This window comes from Camelus ferus, chromosome 4 (genome assembly GCF_009834535.1).
Source record: "Camelus ferus isolate YT-003-E chromosome 4, BCGSAC_Cfer_1.0, whole genome shotgun sequence".
In the NCBI taxonomy this organism is placed as follows: domain Eukaryota; kingdom Metazoa; phylum Chordata; class Mammalia; order Artiodactyla; family Camelidae; genus Camelus; species Camelus ferus.
In genome coordinates, this window is record NC_045699.1 from 21,272,464 (window position 1) to 21,291,623 (window position 19,160).

Here is a 19,160-nt window from a genome sequence, read left to right on the forward strand (position 1 = left end):
GGGATGTGCTTTCACTCATTTTTTTGAGGGGAGACTTTTAACATTTAAAACAAACAACGGAAAGAAGAGGCATCTGCTACTCTGAGAACGAGATGTTTCCCCTTGCACTGGAGCTCAAGTGTGCTCTCCACATAGGCTGCCTGCTCTGTAGGTGTCTCCTGGCATCAGTGCTGTTGCTCTGGGGTGGAGGAGCTCACAGGTGGGTGACTTCAAACAGGCCACCAAGCCACGTCCCCTTCGCCTCCCGCAGCAGACCAACAGTGATGCTGTGAAAGCACAATTTGTTTTGAAATCCTGAGCTACTTCTCACAGCAGAGATGACGTTTACCATAGCACAGGTTCTGAGATTTCGGAGTCACGTATGACCCACTACACTGCTGGGTCTGCAGCCATGCATGTTTTCGCCACCTCCAGCAGGGGGCGCCTGGGGTCTGACAGTGAGACGCAGCCCTGGAGCAAGAGAGCGTTCAGGGAACCCTGACTGTGCACATGCATTCCCATTTCCAAATACAGAATGAAATGACTTCTTTTCCTCAGAGAAAACACCTGATAAAAGAACAAAGTGTCTTGCAAAGTTACTAGGAGGATAAACAGCGCTGCTCTAGCTGAGCAAAAACTTTTCACCCATGTATGTAGCTGAGGGTCCCAGTAGTTCTCATCTGCATGTCCCCTGGAACCCTGGGATATCAAGGCCAGCCTCCTTGCACCCCCTCGGCTGACTGCACCCCCAACGTACTGTCAGGGTAACCTCCTCAACAGTGCCCCCAGCCAGCTCTCCTCACTGGCCTGCTTTCGTTTGGGTCTTATTAGCTCTCCTTCAGGATTACCACTAAGTTTACTAACTGGTTTTCTTACTTCTACCTGGTTACTCACACCCCCACCTCCACCCCAGTCAGCCTCCTCGGGGGTCTCTCCTTGGGGGTCAGCCACACTGAACTTGGAGTCGTCAGAATGTTCCAGGCTGCCACATGATAGGGCACATCTGCTCATGGTTGAATCTCACTTCCCCCCTCCTTGCTTCCCCGGAAAATCAGTTCCAGCTCCCCTCTCCAGCAAGCTCTCTTCAGGCTCTGCTCCTGACTTCGTTTTCAGCACAATAGAGCACTGAGCCCAGACTGAGGCAGGGGATAAAGCAGTGAGCAAGGGAGGTACTTAGAATAACCACTCCCCCTGGGTGGTTCTCCACAGTACTCTGTACCGAGGCTTCCATGGCACTTGGAATGCTTTACTGCACTTGTGTGCTCACTTCTCTGCCTTCCCTCTTAGACTGTGTGCTTCTTGAGGGCAAGGACAGCTGCTAATTCATCTGGCTCTCCCCAGCACCTGGGACACCAGAGTTCACAACAATGTGTGAGGATGCATAATACTAATAGTAACATTACTATTATTATAATTACAAAGGGCTTATCATATGCTTGACTTTGAGTGCTTTATGTCTAATGACTCACAACAGTCCTCTAAGATAGATACTATTAATATTACTATTTTTCAGGTAAGGGAACCGAGAACAGAGACTTTAAGTAACTTGCCCTACATCACACAGCTGATAAGTGACAGACATGTGGCTCCAGAGTCCCATCTCTAAACATTGTCCAGAGGTAAACAGCGCTGGAAAGAGGGAGAGGCAGGGAGAGAAAGGTAAAGCCAGAAGGCATGAGCTTCATCTTCAAGCTCAGTTTCACTTTCAAATCTGAGGCACAGGGAAGCATCAAGCGGCACAAAGGCTGGGTAGGGGAAACCTGCAGGCTGACCCACCTAACTGAGCCCTGTTTGACTTTTCAAGGAACAGACAATCTCATACAGGGAGTGGGTACAGGAAGTCACCTGGTCCCTGCTTCCTTAGTCGTCTTCCTCTGGGAGACATCCACTAACCCTGTCACCAGAGTTCTGAGGTCCATTGTGAAGACTCGTGCTCCACTGCCAACTGGAGAGGACCTGTGCTGGATTCTGTCAGAGGAGCTTGTGCACTACCAAACATTGCATAAGCAGTTCCCAAGAACAGCACTGGGGGAAACCCAGACCCCTACTGCTTCCCACTAGGACTTGCCATGAAGCCAACAGAGCAAGGCTGGTCCATACTTCATGCTGAGGCTTTCTGCTCCAGGCAAAAAATACCTTTCCTTTGGGGTGGGAAGAGCTACGGTCCTCAGTGGGAGTAGAGTTTGGTCAGGGCTGTGATGGTGCAGCAGCAGTGGAACCAGATCTGAGCCCACCTGGCTCCAGAAAAAATGGTCCAGTGGAAAGAAACGGGCAAGGATGGAAAAGGTGATCCACAGATAAAACATAAGGGCCCAAAAAGCACTGAAAAGGCATCCAAGGGTCAGACAAACCTGGCCTCTCCTTCCTAGCTGTGTGACTTGGCCTAAAACCTGAGGGCCAGTCTTCTTAGCTATGAGAATGAGAATAATTATCGCTGCAACCTCCTAGGATGGCTATGAAGATTAAATGCGAAAACTGTCTGGCCCTTCAAAAAATGTGATTCCTTCTGTTCCCTGAAACTCAAAGTCTAATTTCTCTCAGGACTTCTGTTGACCCGGGAAAGCAGGGTGAATGGTGACAGGAAATTGGCTTTGGTAGAGAATGGAAGTTCAGGCCTCCATCTGACCAAGATGGCCCAGGGAATGAGTAGAAACAGCATCTGATTAGGAGCAACAGTAATCCTAAGGGCCTCTGATAATGTCCAGAGGAACCAAACCTGCCCTCAGATACCCCGCAGTTGCAGTGTCCAGCACCTTCCCTACAGTCAAGAGGACCACAGACAAGGTCAGGGGCCACACCTGGATACCGCAGCTCATCTTTGGGCTGCCTCGTGGGGCTTACAAGCGGGCTCTTTGCTTTTTGCAAGCTTCACTTAGAGCAGCTTTAGCTAAGCATGTGGCCTCCACCCACTTTGTGATCGGTGCCTCATACAATCTCAGAGGAAGGAGATCCCCCACAGTTCCCGGGCCCTCTGCTCAGTGGGCTATAAAACGCTATTGCTCTCGGCAAACCTTGGTCATCAGTAATAATGAGACGGCTTAGAAACTGCCACTCTGAAACCCTAAACCTGGCCCAGACCTGCGTGTTGGGCCAAGCACTCGGGAAAGGTTGGCCAAGGTTCGCAAACTCTAGACTGGGTTGGAGGGAGCTTTCTCAGCCTGGGTACCTTCAGGGCCTGCGCCTGTTTCAGCAGATGCTGGTCTGGGTGGTATGCGGACTGGATGATTTACTGAGCTTGGGCAGAGAACAGGCAAAGCCTGGGGCTGTGAGTAGTTTTCACTTTGAGGTTTTGGGGAAAGTGACTGAAGCCTGAGTTTCACCTCCTGGAGGGAACTCTGGCCTGTCTCCCCATCCTCATTCCCATAAAGCCCATCTGTTTCTTTCACCCGCTGCCCCAGCCTTCCAAGGGGCAGGGAGTGAGTGAACCGAGGTACCTGGAGCAGAGTGGCTTTTCAATAACTTAGACATGGAAACCCCAGAGGAGAATGGCTTTCATCTCAATAGAGTTTTTCAAGTCAGCCTTGTGATGGTACAAGTCAGTACTCCAAAAGATAGTATTAGGATTTCTCCTCTTACTTGGAACAAAATTGGGTAGATGTGTACTGCCACTGCTGGTTGGAGCCCAGGAAGCGCTTGTCAACTGTCAGCCTCTGAGTCTGAGCAGCTGGATAAAGGGCTTAGCATGGTCCTATTAGCAAACTCCCTAGAAAGGAACCCATGGTGGCCCGTTTTATACCACACCTCGTGTGTGTGTGTGTGTGTGTGTTTTCATGCACACACATGGGTACACAAGTGTGTGGAACTTCACAGACAGAGTGCCAGTCAGGGTCCCAGCAGGAAGCAGATAGCACATTTAAGTGAGAGATTGAAAAGTGGTTAATTATGGGACTATTTTCAGGGTAAGAGGAAGCTCAAAGGGGTGCTGAGGCAGCACCCAGGCTAGTAACAGCAGAGAAGGAGAAGGGCTAATGGGGTGAGGGAGGGAGCCATGACTGGCTGATAGAGGCTATCTGATGAGCTTAGCCTTTGGGAGAGGAGGCTGTCGTGGTCCCCTGTAGCTTGGTGGCAAGGGAGCTGGGGTATGAATATCTCCCCTTCACTCTCCTCCTACATCTTGATTCCTCGTCATGGCTGGACCCAATCAGCAGCCAGAGGGCAGGAGCCCATATAAGGAGGCTGCATGTATGAGTATGGTCTGTAAAGTTCCCCATCCTTGGGCACAAAGCTGGGGGAAGGAATCCCCAGTCAGTTCTGCATGATGATCGCCTAGAGAGGTTAAAGAACAAGTACAGGCTCCCAGGCTGCCCCCAGAAGACTCTGGTGCAGGAGGTCCAGGAGGAGCCCAGAGAAGCTGCACCTTTACTACACTCTGGGTGGTTCTGCTGCTCAGCCAGGGAAACTCATAGTGATGTTCCTAATTCACAGTGACATTCTTAATTCATAGTGATGTTCTTGTGAGCAGGTGTCATCACCTGGATCTCAGTTACAGGTGTCCACTAAGCCCTGACAGCATGCTCAAAGCTGACAATAAAGTTGCTGATCCACTCCTTCCATGTACATTTGCTGAGCGCCCACTGTGTGCCAGACACGTTGCTAGGTGCTAAGGGGCCAGTGGGGAATAAAAGGATTGCCCCTTCCCTGAACAGGCTTCTCAAAGTCTCGCTTGCATCCAGGGGAAATTCTGTATTCTCTAGCAAGACGGGGACATCTGTGTGAGATCATCTGTTATTACTGTGGGGGGCTTTGAGCCTGTGGCTCAGTCTCTCTGTGCTTCCCTCTCCTTGTTTGGAATACAGACATAGTAATGGTGCTTTCCTCAAAGGTTATTATGAGGACTGAGTGAAACCTTAGTTCAGAGCCTGGTACATCATGAACATTCAATATGATTGCTATCATGATGGCTTTTACCATTAGTATTTCTTAGTAGGTCTTTGTCAACCATCTCTTTCATCTGCTAACTCCAAAACAACAAGTAAATGAGAAAATGCCAGCTCTAGATCCCGACTTTCACTACTTTGGAACACTTCCTTCAGAAGAAATCCTGGCCACGTCTGTAATGTGATAAGTGTTTAATACCTACATGCCATCCTAGTCCTATGTTTACTCGATACGTTTTTATATAATTTTCAAGATAGGAAGGAGGTTTGCAGGAATGTGGGGAATTTGGAAATGGTTTCAGGGTAGTGATTTTTAAGGATTGGAAAACAAGACTGATGGGAAAAGATGAAAGGAAGTGCAATTATTAACTTGGAGAAGGGATGGCTGTTGGGGAGGGGAGCCATCCTCTGAGACAAAAAGATTATTAAAGGGAGAATGGCAACTGAGGCTTCCTTAGAGAAGACAGAACAAACAGAAAGCAGAGAGTATGGCAAGAGGGATTTCAGTTCTGCCTAAGGATCATTTCCTGACAGAGATGGTTATGAGCTCCAGAATGGGCCAGGAAACCCTTCACTGGTTCAATAATACGAAGGATTTTCATGGTGATCTCGGAAAGTCATCTGATGGGATCACATTTGACTAGACAAAAGAGGCAGCACGGTGGTGGTGGGGATGGAAAGGCAGGAGTGGGGCCCACCCCCAGCTGAGACACTAACAACTTGGACCATGGCCCTTGGCCTCTGAGGCTTCCAGTCTCCTCGTCCACATCCGGCCTGATACTCCAGATCCCCTGTGCAAGCCCCCAGGACCCCCCTGAAGTTTCCAATCACTGTGGACCACCTATGTGGCAAACACCTTGCTGGCTGGCACACTGTCTGAAATGCTGAATTCCACTTTGAAGATGAAGAGTCTTTGTTGACTGGTCAGTTAAAAATTCATCATCCCCGCATATGGAAATTGTGTGTAGCTCTAGATGGTTTTTGGGGGCTCAAAAATGACTTCGCTTTGTAGCATTTTGCAGCATTTTCTACCTCCGGCTCAGTAAAGAATTACTTTTTCAATTAAAAAGGTGCCTTAGGTGGGAGGCCCCACCAGGTATCATCAGTGAGGGCCTCCCGTGGGCCGGATGCTTTCCTCGGGTTATAGAATGACTCTCTCCTTTGCCCTTTTCATCTCCTGGGGTCTGTACACACAAGGCTGGGATAACGAAAGGGGACAGATGCTCTTTTAGCAAAGTTCTGGTGTAGAAGGAGCGCCATGAGTCTGGGCCCAGCGAAAAAGGCCTATCTCATGGGTTCTGCACTGAGAGCCCTGCCCAACCTCCCAATCCTGCCTGGCCCAGGGTTCTACTTGCCTAAATCATACAGAGAAAAACTTGACCTAGCTGAAGGAGTAGCAAGCAAGAAAAGAGGAAAACCCAAGGGAAGGGATAAAAAGGGGAATAAAATGCGTGGAGGGCTGAGAGAGAGACAAAGAAGTGGGGCATCCAAACAGAAGAGGCTCCCCTGCTAGCATCAGGGATGTGGCTTTACAGGCTCTCTAAGGACGGAGAACCAAGAACCCCCAATCAAAAGAAACTGGAGAAGGTTAAACTAGCAGTTCGCTTGAAGAAGTGGTCCTGAGTACTGATTCCTTTTGTGGTGTCTATAGCACTTGTCGTGTCCAGTTTGAACCTACAGTATTCTTTTAAAGCATTCTTCTAGAGCAGAAGTTGGCAGTCTTTTTTTATAAAGAGCCAGAAAGTAAACATCGCAGGCTTTGAGGCATGTTGCAACTACTTGACATAGACTCAGACGACACATAAGCAAATGGGCGTGGCTGTGTTCCAAGAAAACTTAATTGACAAAACAGGCAACTGGCTGGACCTGGGCCACAGATTGCCACCCCCATCCTAGCCCAGGGCTTTGCAGACCCTAACGTGCAGAGTGATCCCTCGGAGATCTTGTTAAAATGTAGATCCTGATTCAGGAGGTCTGGCCTGGGGCCTGAGGTTCTGTCTCTTGAACACACTCACAGGTACCGGCCTGGAAGTCTTACACTGCAGTGGCTTCAGGGGCCCGCGGTGAAGATGCAGGAGGGCAGGGGCTCATGTGGGCACATGGGCAGGCTGAGAGCCAGGGACCGTGGGACCCGCAGTGAGCCTGTCTGTCTGCAGGAGGTCTTGGAGATTCCTGCTCTCTGGGGATACCATCCATGTACCCAGACGTTCCGATTTGTCAAGAGGAACGAGAAGTAGTTTTTTTTCTTTTTAAAATTGAAGTATAATTGATTTACAATGTTATGTTAGTTTCTAGTGTACACCATAGTAATTCAGTTTTATAAGAAAAATCTCTTGATTTTGAAAGTTTTTTTTTTTTTTTTTTTTTTTAATTGAAGTATAGTCAGTTACTCCTGGGCATATATCTGGAAGGAACTCTAATTCAAAAAGACTTTGAAGGGTTTTTCACCTCCTGATTATCATGGTTTGTAAAGGCTTGGGCTCAAACATTTTTAAAACCCTGAGTGAGCCAAATAAACCCCATGTATGGAATGGCTCTTGCCCACAGGCTGCCATCTTGTAATCCTGGTTCTAGCGACTGTGGAAGCGTGGGGCCTCCTCTCCATGGTAGGGGTATGGGGCTGGGTGGATACACAGCATCTCTCAAGCTCAGGACTTGGAAGAGAAGGTATGCTCTCTTGATTTTACGGAAGAGACTGATGAGCCTTGGAGAAGCCAGGCAGCAAGGGCTGTAGTCATGCTCACGGTGGTGTAAGTATTAAAACCACCCTCTTCAGGTAGATGGATTACAAAAAGGCAGCCCTCTCTGGGCAGATTAATTACACAAAGCACTTTATTTTTTTGCAGGGCAGAAACTCCACACCTGTAGGGGGTGAACTGCCAAGCAACTTTCCTGAAGTCCCTGGGCTAGTAAATGAAGCTGGCATTTGAATCTAGGCCTTGCAGACTCCAAAGTCCATGCTGCTTCTACCACCACCCACTGACTCTCGTTTTGATGGATATTTACAAGTGAAAAAGTTCAACCTATCATCTTCCCCCGGTCCAGACATAAGCCACATTGGTAAGACACAGGCACAGCCAATGTGATAGTTTTATCTGAAATATTTACAGGTGGAAAGGATTAAAGCCAGTGATGGACTATTGAAGGTTAATGCCATCTTTTAATATGGAAAAACTACTCTCTCCATGAGAAATATACTTGTGGGATAATCTTGAGCTATGTGTGTGCGTGCTCAAAATGTCAGCCTGAATTTCATTAATTTCAGCCTCCCCCTAGAACACTACGTTATGGTTCTGAGGCTGTGCGTTAGCATGCTGACACAGGCGGGACCCAAGGCGCCTGGCCCTCGGGGGTAAATTTATGGGATGATGTGTGAGGAATCCATCATGCAGTTTGGCCCGTGCCCCTGGCTTCTTAATCAGAGATGGGAGATGCAAGACAAATGTTGCGTCCATGGCTTTGGGTGCTGCGTCTCGACTTCAAGCTTTGATCCATCAGGACAAACATTCCCACCAGGCAGGCCAATTAATAAGATGCCTTAACACCCAGCCTCTCAGAACACAGAGGAGTGCTTCACCCTCAGCTTCTCCTGGGCTGCTAGTTAACAATTCTCTAGGCTAAAGGATCATGCAGTAGAGTTTTTAGGCAAGCACAGGGCCTTGTGAAGGTGCTGGAGACATAGCCTCATTTATTCTGGCCTGGTTGTGAAGATCATGCTCACAACGGAACCCGAGCCAGCTTCTAAAGATTACGGGCCCAGCAATTCCGTCATGGGCGTCTGCTTTACGAGCCCATTTTAAGGGCTCATCCTCCTCCCAGCGTAGCACAGAGATTAAGAGGCGGCCTCTAGAGGCAGCTGGTCTGGGCTTCCGCTCCCAGCTCCTCCAATTTCAAGCTGAGTAACACGGGGAATTACACAAGCGTTACTTTCTTTATCTGTGACATGGGGTCAATATTGCTTCCCACTTTGCAGCCTTGTCGGGAAAATTAGAGATACCGTGTTGACAGTACCCAGCGTCGTAACCGGCATTCAGTAGACCACTGCTGGGCTGTAGCTTGTGTTTGCAGGTTTCCCTCTCTGTGCTTTTGCCCCTGTGTGATGTTCTGGCACCAGTTTTGGTGCAGCTGGCCAAAGGGTTTGAGTTTCTTCTCTGCCCCTTACCCGCTGTGCAATTTTGGGTAAAGTTTTTAATCTTACAAGAGTTTTTTTCATCAGTAAAATGGACATAATAATAGAACTTGCCTGGGAGATCTGCGGTTAAGCCTGAAGTAGGCAGGGGTATATAAAATGCTTCTATTACGGGGGCGGGTATAGCTCACTGGTAGTGTGCGTGCTCAGCATGTACGAGGTCCTGGGTTCAATCCCCAGTTCCTTCATTAAAAAAAATGCTTCTATTACAGTGCCTGGCTGGCACATACTAAGCACCCTATAAATGTTTGTTACAAATACGAAGTAGGTATGCACTTTGGAATTTGCAAAGGCTTTGGCTACATGTGTAAGAGGGTATTTCTACCCTTCCTCCAATTACATATCAAGGAAATCCAGAAAGTCTGATCAACCTTCAGAACTTTTATTTTTCAACTCTGAGAATATACCAAATGCAGACTGGTTTGCACTTACTGGGAAAATAACTCTCTAGGGTGTAAAAAAAAAAAAAAATCAGAGCCCAGTTCTTTCTGAAATAAATGCATGGGCCCAATATTGGGGAAATGTAAAAACCCAAGTCAGAGCAATTTTCACTGAGCAACTCTAATGTATGGAACAGAGCTGGATCCAGGGCAGTGGATGCTAAGTCCAGTCACTGTGTGAGGCCACTCTGACAGTCTCGTGTCAAAAGCAGGAGGAGCCTAAAGCTCACTAGAGATGAGTAACCAGGGTCTCAGAGCTCAGGAGTGACTGAGTTTGAACTTGAACTGCCTCACTCCAAAGCTCCATGCTCATCACTGCCATCAGGGCTACCCCCGGGTAGCCCTCACATACCTGTTCTCTCCTTTGAGCTTACTAGCTATGCCGGGACATGAGGTTAGGCAGGTGTTCATGTCTGTTTTGTAGTGGAGTAACCTGAGGCTCAGAGAGGCTGTGGAACTGGTCTGTGCCAGCACATAGCTGGGGGCAGAGCTGAGACCCATACCCCTCAACCACACCTGTCTCGCTCCAAGCTCAGAACCCCAGATGGCTTCGCTGCTTAGCAGAACCTGCCCACCAGTGTGCCTGGGGCGGTGGAGGACAGCTAAGTTTATCCAAGAGTCCCTCAAAGAAGTGATATTTTCCTATGATTGCTGTCTTGCTGGTAATCCTTGTCATCCAGAGAAGAGACCCAGAGATTGACAAGTAGGCTGGTGTTGTTGCCCCAAATAAACCACGGAGGGCAGATTTCCCCGCGATGCCGAGACAGCTAGCTTGGGTCTGCAAGTACATATTTCTCACTATAAAGCAAACAAGCCGACTGGCAGAGCACTGTAGGGAAAATGACATCACTGCAGAATTTCAGGGCTAATCATTTAGCTGGATTAGCCCCAAAGTGCTGTGTCTAAAATCAGCATCCCTGCCTCTTTATGTACTCCAGATGAAACACATTAGCAGAAATATGGCAAGGGACACTCACAATACTCGGTTCTACACTCTCAGCAGTTTTTGCAAATCTGCAATTAGTCTAAAGGGCCTGGGTAAATTAGGCCTCTTGATAAATGAAGCACCTAGACAGGCCTCAGATTTATTGGATCCTGCTGTCCTGCTGTCCAGAGCCCTTGTCAGCTCCTTGCAGAGCAGGGACTGTGCCGAGGGAAAGGAAGGAAAGGGAGCCAATTTCAGGCCTAGAATTGCCCTCCAAATCTTGGAATAGACCGAGCTTACGGCCACCACCTCTTTGACTTTCAAAGTTTCTGCTAAGAACATAGCAGATGAAGTAGGAAGCCTTAGCCAGGAAGTTTGGGGCAGGGGACAGAATACCAGAGACAGGAGAGGTGGGGGGCAGCGTCTGTGGAAGATGTGGTTTGGCTACAGCCTGGAGGGAGGGGTCACCAGAGGTCTGTGAGTTTCACCAGCAACTTGTCCCACTCTGGGCCACCCAGCTTTCTCCTGATCCTGGGAATTTGCCATGGGTACCAATGGACACCACCGGCCTGCCTTCCCAGGGCCCTCTCTATGTGTTCTGGACCTTAAGCCATTACTTCTCCAAATGTAGTTTTCCACATGTTTGTCCCAATAGACTATATGGGTGTTTTAACTACACAGATTCCAGGAAAGTCCCCCAGCCCCAAATGGGGACTGTTGGTAATGTCTTACAGCAAACATGCAGGGGCCAGAAGGCTGTCAGTGGCTGTGGTACAGGTAGAGGGGACGAATGGGGAGGGGACAGCATGCACATATTATTCTGATTTATGTCTCCAAATCGGAGGAAGCGATTCGCAGCCATATTGCGGTGACACCTGCTAGCTTGGCTGCTGCTGCCGCCGTGGCTGTGGGTGCTGAGGTCAGCTGAATCAGGCCAGGAGAGGGGCCCAGCAGATGTGCAGATGTGCCTGGGGTGGCAAGAGTTACTTTTTGGGAAGTTTCTGATTTACTTATTTTTATATTTTTCCCCCTGATGATTATAGAGTAATGCATGTTTGGGGATGGAGGTACCTAGTCTGAATTCTTTTAATTTAAAAAGTAGTGGTCATACAGGCTTATCTAGGTCATTTAAAACTGAGGTCTGTGTATGTGCGTGTGTGTGCGTGCATCTTCCCATCTCTTTGTTACAATGTCAGGATCTCTCTCTCTGTCTCCACCTCTGTCTCTGTCTCTGTCTCCCTCCTCTCAGGAACCCTCCAGGCATGCTGTGGCCCCCTGGCCCCCAACACCATCCCCCTGAGTGCTTCGTCACTCAACTCCTAGCAGCCCAGCAGGCCAGGCTGACAGCCTAGTGGAGTCAGGAGCACCCCAGGGTGTGAGCTTTCCAAAACCGTGTTCTCCCAGAGGCAGCAGCAGGCAGTGCTGGCTGACTAGACAGCTGCAGCCTGCTGTGATCTGGTGTCTCTGGTCTGCAGATCAGTTGGGTGATTCTATTGTCAGCCCTCATCGATTTTCCTGTAGATTACAGTACCTCCAATCACAAAAGAAATTGTGCTCCTCTCCTGGAGTGTCAGGGCAAAATGAATAGCAAACATTTTTCTGCAGGCAGCTTAGCTCTCTCGTCAAAGGCTGCCTGAGCAGGCAGGCCACTATCCATGCCTCACCATCGCCTCCTCCCCAAACCTTTCCTCTCTGACTCTGAAAAGTTCTGGGTTGAAGCATAGCATCAAATCCAACTTGGAGTGTTCAGGATGCCCAATTATGCTGCAGTGAGAGCCTTCTGTCTTAAGACCTTCTAAATTATGGAATTAAGATGGTTTAGCAGGGGGGAAAGAAAAGAGCTGGTGACACCAGATGTGTTCAGAATTGCGAATGGGCCTTCTCATTTATTAAAAAAGACTCTTTGAGTATCATCAAAGAGATTGAGCAATTTTTATTCCCTTTAAAAGTTGCTTTAAGTACTGATTGGGGTCTCTGCTCTCTGGCTTGTGTGTGATGTGTATGTGTGTGTATGTGTGTGTTTGTGTGTGTGTGTATGTGTGTTGTCACAAGGGCCTCTCTTACTCTGGTTGATGCCAGGCCCACCTTCTGAAGCCTTGTTGTGCAGGGAAAGCTGCGCTCATGGGGTCAGCTTTGGCACAGGGCCCTGGCACTTTTCAAACAGCAAACTAGCCGCAGAAGGCAGGCGCCAATCTCCAAAGTTGGCTTTGTGGGAGAGGTGAAGTCCATGGCTGGCTAACAATGAGACTGTAAAGACTGGACCAGACACTTGAAAACTAAGGTGGCACCTTCTCTCTCGGGCTCTGGAGTGGTTGCGTAAACACACATCTCCACCCAGCAGAGCACGGGTTTCCCCACACCCACGAGAGTGCACTGCAACAGCAGGAGCAACCTGACACCTTAGCCAATATGTAGCTAGCAACGACCAAGTCCCAGCCACTGGGCAAGTGCTCCATCACCTACCCACCCTCCCATTTATTATGTAAACGGAATCCTCACAGTACGGAGGCCGGTATCATTCCTGTTTTATTGATCAAGAACAGAGCCTTAGAGAGTGTACATGACTCTCCAAAGTGTTATGGGTCAAATTGTGTTCCCCTCAAAATATGTTGAAATCCTAACCCTCAGTACCTGTGAATGTGACTTATATGGAAATAGGGTCTTTGCAGATGCTTAAGCTGAGGTCAGCAGGACTGGTGTCCCTATAAAAAGGGGAATTTGGACTGGAGGGAAGACCACATGGAGGCACAGGGAGAAGACAGTTATTTACAAGGCAAGGAAAGCCAGTGATTGCCAGTAAACCACCAGAAGCTAGAAGAGAGGCCTGGACACATTCTTCCCTTACAGCTCCAGAAAGGACTAACCGTGCTGACTCTTGATCTTGAAAGTCTAGCTTCCAGAACTGTGAGACAATAAATGTATGTTGTTTATGCCATCCAGTTGTGGTACTTTGTTATGGCAGCCCCAGGAAATACACTGCAAGGTCACATAGCCAGTCACTGGTGGAGGTGGGTGTGTATCAGGCTGTGCCTGTCCAGGCTGCACACAGCCTTTCCCCAGGAGGAAGTACACAATGCCGAGGCTTGCTCAAGTGGGCCTTGGATCTGTTGCAGCTGGTAAATTGGGGAGGCTGGGGGCAGAGACTGAAGGGAGAATTTATTATGCATCTAGTGTCTTCTATATACTTTAACTTGAGAAACCTAAAAACCTGCTAATTTGACAATTTGTATAAAGGACCTTAAAATGCTTATATCCTTTGACTTATTTTTGGAAATCCATCCATTTAAACGGGAGAAAATATTTGCAAAAAATGAGACTGACAAAGGCTTAATTTCCAGAATACATAAACAGCTCATACAACTTAACAACAATAAAAAAAAAACTCAATCCAAAAATGGGCAGAAGACCTAAACAAGCAATTCTCCAGTGAAGACATACAAATGGCTAACAGGCATATGAAAAAATGCTCAATATCACTAATTATCAGAGAAATGCAAATCAAAACTACAATGAGGTATCACCTCACACCAGTCAGAATGGCCATCATTCTGAAGTCCACAAACGATAAATGCTGGAGAGGCTGTGGAGAAAAGGGAACCCTCCTACACTGCTGGTGGGAATGAAGTTTGGTGCAGCCATTATGGAAAACAGTATGGGGATTCCTCAAAAGTCTAAAAACAGACTTACCATATGATCCAGCAATCCCACTCCTGGGCATATATGCAGAAGGAACCTTAATTAAAAAAGATACATGCACCCCAATGTTCATAGCAGCACTATTTACAATAGCCAAGACATGGAAACAACCTAAGTGTTCCTTGACAGAGGACTGGATAAAGAGGTTGTGGTATATTTATACAATGGAAAACTATTCAGCTATAAAAAAGAATAAAATAATGACATTTGCAGCAACATGGATGGACCTGGAGAGTGTCATTCTAAGTGAAATAAGCCAGAAAGAGAAAAAAATACCATATGATATCACTTATATGTGGAATCTAAAAAAAAAAAAAGACAAATGAAAATAACTTGCAAAACAGAAAAAGACTCAGACATAGAGAACAAACTTATGGTTACCAGGGGCGGGGAAGGGGTTGGGAGGAGATTAAACTGGGAGTTTGAGATTTGCAGATACACATAGAACAGATATAAGTTCACACTGTATAGCGCAAGGAACTATATTTGATATCTTGTTGTAACTTACGGTGAAAAAAATATGAATACGAATATATGGATGTTCATGTATGACTGAAGCACTGTGCTGTACACCAGAAACAGACACAACATTGTAAACTGACTACACTTCAATTAAAATATATATATAAAGTAATAAATACAGATATATATCTCCATAGGACTACTTATCACAGTACTGTTTATATAACAGGCAGCAATGCCCCACATTTCAAAACAGCAATGCTATTTTCTTTATTTTTCAAAGTGAAATTAAATCTGGCTGAAGCCAATACTGGCCAAGCGTGTTAAGAAGAGCTCTCAATTCCTCCACCTTAAGCTGGACTGAGGACCTGGCAGAGCCTCCTCAGTCCTATAGACAGTCATGCAGCAGACCCGCTCTGAGGTCACCCAGAGTACCCGGCTCAGATGGGACCATAGCCCAACCCTTATTTCTCTTCTCAGTCTTAGGGAACCATTAACCAGGGAGGAGGCAGTCTTTCCTCAACCTCTGTGGCTCCCAGCCTCCAGCCCTCCCCTTGGATGATGTGGCCTACGGAGCTTCAGGGCCTCCACCTTTAAAAACACAAAGGGTCCTGCTCTCCCCTGAAGTCTACTTTCCATCTGGCAGCAAAGAGAACCCTTTAGACATACCTTGTTTCCCTCTGTCTCTCTCTTCTCTTTCTTGGATGCAGTACAGCGCAGCACATATTGGGAAACAGACGTTTCATTTTCCTTTCATGTGACAAAAACAAAACAAACACAAAACAAGAAGACAACACTTAATTTTTAAAAAACAAATCTTTAACACCTATAATGGCTCAATAATATAGGCTGGTTAACATCAGTTACTATCCAGACACATTAGATGGAGAAATGAACATTTTAGTTTACAATAATAGGAAAAAAGGTTTCAGTTGCAATGTGAATGAAAAAGTAGAATATTCTGTTATTTTTCTTTTGCTGCAGAGCAAATTACTACAAACACAGCCCCTTAAAACCACACCTGTGTATTATTTTGTGGTTCTGAAGGTTCAAGGTCTCATAAGATTGAAATTAATGTGTCAGCCAGGCTGAGTTCTCATCTGGAATGGGGGTCTTCTTTCAAGCTCATTCAATTTGTTGGCAGAATCCAGTTCCATGTGGTTGTAGGACTAAGGTCCCTGTATCCTTATTGGATGCCAGTGGGGACTGCTCTTAACTTCCGGAGCAGGCCAGCATTCCTCCTCCCACCGTCTTCTCTGTCTTTAAAGCCTTCAACAGAGAATCTCCTTCATTTCAAATCCCTCTCATGCTTCAAATCCCTGTCTCCAGGAAAAGCCCAGTCTCTTTTAAAGTTCCCATGATTGGATCAGACTCGCCTAGGATAATCTTTTCTTCAAGTCCACTGTAACATAACCTCATCGTGGGAGAGATACCCCCTCATATTCACAGGTCCCTCCCGCACATCCTCAAGGAGGAAGAGATTAATCAAGGATGTAGGGCCTGGGTGTGTGTGTGGGTGTCATCTTAGAATTCTATCTAACACAGATATCAACCATATACATAGCACGATCTGAGCCATGGAATATTTACATGCTCAGAAAAACACTAGTGTGATATAAGCCTCAATGTTAATAAGATATTTCTGTTAATAGGATTATGGATGTTTGTATTTCTTTTTTTATACTTTTCTGTATTTTCCAAGTATTTTATAATGAGCACATGTTAGTTTTATAATCAGAGAAAAATCCCCACATTTTTTAGATAAAGAAACGATCAGGCCTCCAACTAGGACAGTAAGGCATGACTATCTGTGGTGGTCAGCGTGTGTAGCTGAGTGGCTTTCTCATTCATTTATTCTTTCTTTCGTTCACTTGCCAATGGAGGAAGTGCAGGCAGACTGAATTTTTCTATAGGAGTGTGTGGTGATGGGGACCCTCTGTCCAAAATCTCCCTGGAATAGCTTCATGCTTTTCAGCAAAAAGATTCCACAAGGCAAGTGGCATTTATCTTTCTAATTACTCCTGGGAAAAAACATGGAAGGCAAGTTACTCAAACTGTTGAGAAATACTCTGCAATTTCTATTTTCCCATCATTACCCCAATAGCTCAGTAATTTTTAGGTTTTGAAATTTCCCATTGTCTTCATTAGCAGAAAATACCAGCTTCTCATAAATAACCAAAATGAAGCAACAGAACTCTTGGCTCAAAATCACTTTTCAGCCTGACATGTCAGAAGGAGCCCAATGCCAAAACTCTCTCTCAAGACAGAAGTGTGGCCCTGGGAGACCCAGTAACACAAATGAACCAGAAACCCTTATGGTGGGAACCCCTTCCCTGCCACTAACATTAGAAAGAAGAATTGCTCAAGGAGGCTGATCTCAGCATGTGGCAATGTCACCGGGGCATGCTGACTGGCTATTTTGGGGCATTCTGTGCCAGTAATAAGTCCAGGGCTCCAATCAGAAGTGAAGAGTGTGAAATCAATGCGGTTGTTCAGAAAAACCAGGCACAGGCTGCTTGGACCAAAGGCGATGGTGGCCTGGCTTGCCCTTGGTGCTCTCTCACCGAATTCTCCCTGGCCACACCCCTCCCCTGAGTCTCACCCATTCAGCGCCCAGTATTAATGAAGATCATTAGAGTGTGGGGTTTGATGTGGCCGCTTCCAGGGGTGTCTGCCTTGTAATAAGGGGATATCAAAGGTGCAAAAGCCCGGAGGACAGCAAAGAACAGTTTGTTAAGTGGAAGGGCAAGCAAGGAGGTTATTTTTGCTCAAGGCTCTACCACACTGGGTAGGCATCTCTTTCCGAACAGTCTGCACAATTATAGCATGCTTTTGCACAGTGTTGACCGGACTCAGGAACAGGCCCCAGGGCCTCTAGGCTGCAGATGTTAAGTGGGCCGGGCTGGCTGGAGGGGGCACTCTGGGGCACTCCTGAAGAAGGGGGAAGCACACTGTCTTTCTAAGACTGGTATGTTCAGGCAAACTGAAATTATGCCAGTCTTACTTTTTTTTTTCATTACCAAGTTTTATACATACAAGTGTATAAATTGTTAAATATAAGAAATAAACGGGTAATCATGAAACTGCTACCCAACTCAAGATAAGAACGTTATCACCCCCCATTCCATCCCCATGCTCTTCCTTCTCTCTGTTCCTTCCCTTCCCACTTCCCTCTAACACTTGGCAAGTAACCACCATCTGAATGTTGCTTTTACCATGAAAAAAAAAAAAAAGACTTCTTACTCCTACTTTTTTCTTTACAGTTTAACCATATATCCACTAACCACATGCTATTTAGTTTTGCTTATTTTCTGAACTCTATGTAAGTGCTATCATAATGTTATTTTGTAACTTGATGTTTTTATTCAACATTATGTTTGTGATTCAACCATTTTTAGGCCAAAAGTGTTGGTTCATTCATTCTCATTCCATTATATGAATATACCAGAATCCAATCATCTATTCTCTTATTGATGGAGCGCCTTTAGTTTTTAAATTGGCTTTAAACATGCTTTCACCATAGGATTTCTAGTAGTGTTTATTCAAACAGGGATAAAGACAAGGTGTGTTTCATAGGACTGGGTGATCTGGTAGAAGAAAGTAAGACACATTTTGAGGGTAAACCAGGTACTGGTCCCAACTCTCACAATAGTTCCTTTGTGCATATTATTTCACCATCCTCAGAAACACTGTTTCTATAAAATAAAGGATTTGGAAAACCTTCAGGTTTCCCTCCAAGGAAACCCTTTAATTCAATGAGTTACTCACTCACTTAACACATAGTGAGCACCTGTCACTTGCCCCTACTGCTGAAGACGCAGTGGGAAGTAAAACAGGTCTGGTCTGCTCTTTTCCTCCCTGGCTGCTTAAAGATACTCAGCCGTCAGGAACGGCACTAACTATCTAGACCACGAAGTTCATGACCCACCCACTACTTCAGCAAAAACAAGCAGTCATTGATGTCCTTCAGCCTGGGAAAGCAACAGTACCTAAGACAGAAATTCAGGAAAAACTAGCCAAAATGTACAAGACCACACCAGATGCCATCTTTGTACTTGGATTCAGAACTCATTTTGGCGGTGGCAAAACAACTGGCTTTGGCACGATTTACGATTCTTTGGACAATGTGAAGAAAAATGAGCCCAAACACAAGCTTGCAAGACATGGCCTGTATGAAAAGAAAAAGACTCCAACAGCGAAAGGAATGGAAGAATAGAATGCAGAGAGTCACAGGGACTGCAAGGCCCAGTGTGATGCTGGCAAAAAGAAGGAGTAGATTCTGCAGTGGCTGTATCTGGAGTGATGGTGTAGATTTTTCACGAGAGGATTAATAAAGTAAGAACTTATTAAAAAAACAAACAGATCTGGTCTTTGCCATCACAGAACTTAGACTCAGGAGGTATCAAAGAAAAAAGGAATAGTCCAAAGTAAGTTTTTAAATTTATAAACTATAAATTTAAAAGTTCTATACTGGGAACACAGCGGGTGAGGATACAGACTTCTGGAGGGATCTACTTTAGATAAAATGGACCAGAAAGGCCTCTCACAGGGTGGATATTTAAGTTTGGGAGGAACCAGACACCACAGTTAGG

The 19,160-nt window shown here is 46.3% G+C and overlaps 1 pseudogene; it reads left to right on the forward strand.

Annotated features, from left to right (window-relative positions):
• Positions 1–18,899, forward strand: part of LOC102509871 — a 38,222-nt pseudogene extending 19,323 nt beyond the window's left edge.
• Positions 18,900–19,160: the final 261 nt, after the last annotated feature.